Source organism: Ammospiza caudacuta, chromosome 3, assembly GCF_027887145.1.
Source record: "Ammospiza caudacuta isolate bAmmCau1 chromosome 3, bAmmCau1.pri, whole genome shotgun sequence".
In the NCBI taxonomy this organism is placed as follows: domain Eukaryota; kingdom Metazoa; phylum Chordata; class Aves; order Passeriformes; family Passerellidae; genus Ammospiza; species Ammospiza caudacuta.
The window spans coordinates 29900770-29902990 of NC_080595.1; the positions used below are offsets into that span (position 1 = coordinate 29900770).

The following is a 2221-nucleotide window of genomic DNA, read 5'->3' on the forward strand; positions in this document are numbered from 1 at the left end:
CTGGCTTCCTTCTCTTTTGTGCCTTTAAACTTGCATGTACTTTGTTGATCTCTTTAAATGCTATTTTGAGTTGTATTTGAAAATATATGGATAATATACTTTGTGGGCTTAGATAATTGGTTGTAAAGAAGTGAATGCATTGACACTTAATTAATAAGGAAATAGTTGTCTGAAGATCTTCTTAAAGTGTACCTATTGATTGCTTGTATTTTGCTGCCTTTTTTTTTTTAATTCCACTGTTGATTTTTCTATCCATGATTGAAATGTCCTCATTTGTTTTAGTGTTGAAGGCCCCTTTTCTATATGTGTGTATGTATGTTTTTTTCCAGCAGGACTTTTCCTCCTGTAGATGTATAAGAAATTATGCATCAGACAAAAGCCTCATAAACTGACCATTTGTCCTTTGGACACAATAGCCTGCCCAGCCCCTCTGCTCCTCCTCTCCAATTATGTGTGATTAGTCTCAGTGTGTTGTGTCAAGAAGGGGGAGTGTGCTGAGTGCTTATTATCTGTTTAGGTACAAGAAGAGCACATTTAGGTTCTGACTATGAATGGAAAGTGAGTCTTTATCAGGACTAAAATCTAAATGCTACTATCCTAGAAATTGCTTTCAAAAAAACAAATGCTTTTTTTTGATAAATTCCAAGAAACACTGTAAGAACTAAAGGATTTTATAATGTAATCAAACTATCTCCCTTAAATTAGTTTATATTGTGATATACTGTGGCCCATATATTTGATATATACTTAATGTGGTTTTTCTTGTACTGGAAAAGACATAAATCCCACAAAAAACCAGGAGCAGTATTTGATTTCTTAACAGTTTAACAGACTGTTTTAATGACTTCTCAGCAGCAGTCTTTAAACCACAACACTTTTAAAATGTTGAAAAAAAGAGAGAGGCAGAGACCATGACTGAGAGAGGAAGGTACTAGCTGCAAGCAAGTGTAGAGAATCCTGCTGAAATACATTAATTAAAAGAATTGCAATTTGACAATAAGCATTCTTCCATATTCAACTCATTGGCCAGCATGTAAACCACAAGCTCCTGAAAGTCTTTTGCTCTTCTGCTTCTTCCCAAATAAATTTCTTCACTACCAGTTTGCACGTCCTTGTATTCAGTACTTTTTATGCTCCATTAGAGCACCTAGATGGATCTCAGAAGGCATAGGTCAAGTCGCAGTTAGATCATACATTTCTTTCGCACAAAAACTTGAATTGCAATGCCAAGTGATGGGCTAACATCACAATAACAGCAATTTATTCCTCTTTTGATAAAAAGCAGCCTATTCTCGGTGTTAGATAAAGACCAGGGGCAATGCAAACCAACCATTTATCCTAGAACTGAGTAGTATAGCTGGTATGAGTTTCATATTCAAACTCCTGTTGGAAAATACTTGTGCAGTAAGAAATCAAAAGCATTTAGGAGTAATTTGAAATTGCTGTGAAGATGGCTTTAGTGTAATTAGTTTTGTTTTGTTTGTCCCACACAGCAGCGCCTTTGTTTCTCTAAAAGCATGTACAAGGAAATCTTCATAATCAACAAAGCAGTGTGGAAAATAGCGCAATATTAAAATTTGCAAACCTTTTATTTTGGAGAGGACTTGAATGTCTGCTGTACAATAATCTAATAAAGATTGTTAGTTGCCAAAAATAGAGGCAGCCTCATTTGAAAATTGCGGTTTTAGCTCTAAGAAGAAGACAGTTTTACTCAAATTCGTAGCTGATAATTGCTTTTTATTTCTTTAGTGTCTGTCGTTTGAGTTGAAGGCTTTGCACAGGTGCTGCCGTCCCTAAAGTGTGTAATTGATGGCTTGTTTACCAAAGATGCATTTAGGTTTCATCCTGCAAACTCATATTGGAGCTCCACAGGCAGTAAAGTTACTAATCTACATAAGTGCTTGCAGGTTTGGTCCATGTACACATTTTTAGAGGTACATAAACACATTCTCTTTTTGATTTTTTTTTGTTTTAAAATGGGTGTTGAAAAGTCACAGATATAGGATTTACATGAGGCACTAAGAGTGTTCTCTTTTAGATACATCTCTGAGTCCCTTGCATTAGTAGGTATTTGAATTGTTTCTGAGCACTTAAATTTTAATAAAAATACAGTGTTTATTAATGCATCAAATATCTTTGCTAAGAAAATGTTAGGCAGTTTGTCAAATCATGCTTATAAAATGTATCCGAGCCTTTTATGTCATGTGTTTTAACTAGTCTC

At 34.8% G+C, this 2221-nt stretch overlaps 1 protein-coding gene across 1 annotated transcript in view; it reads left to right on the plus strand.

Annotated features, from left to right (window-relative positions):
- The window catches only part of CAMKMT (calmodulin-lysine N-methyltransferase), a 211724-nt gene extending 210189 nt beyond the window's left edge, over positions 1 to 1535 (plus strand). Inside the window, exon 11 of the mRNA XM_058802337.1 lies at positions 1 to 1535. This exon is cut by the window's left edge and continues 362 nt beyond it. The gene's annotated coding sequence lies outside the window, so the exon portion shown is untranslated.
- The last annotated feature ends 686 nt before the right edge of the window (positions 1536 to 2221 follow it).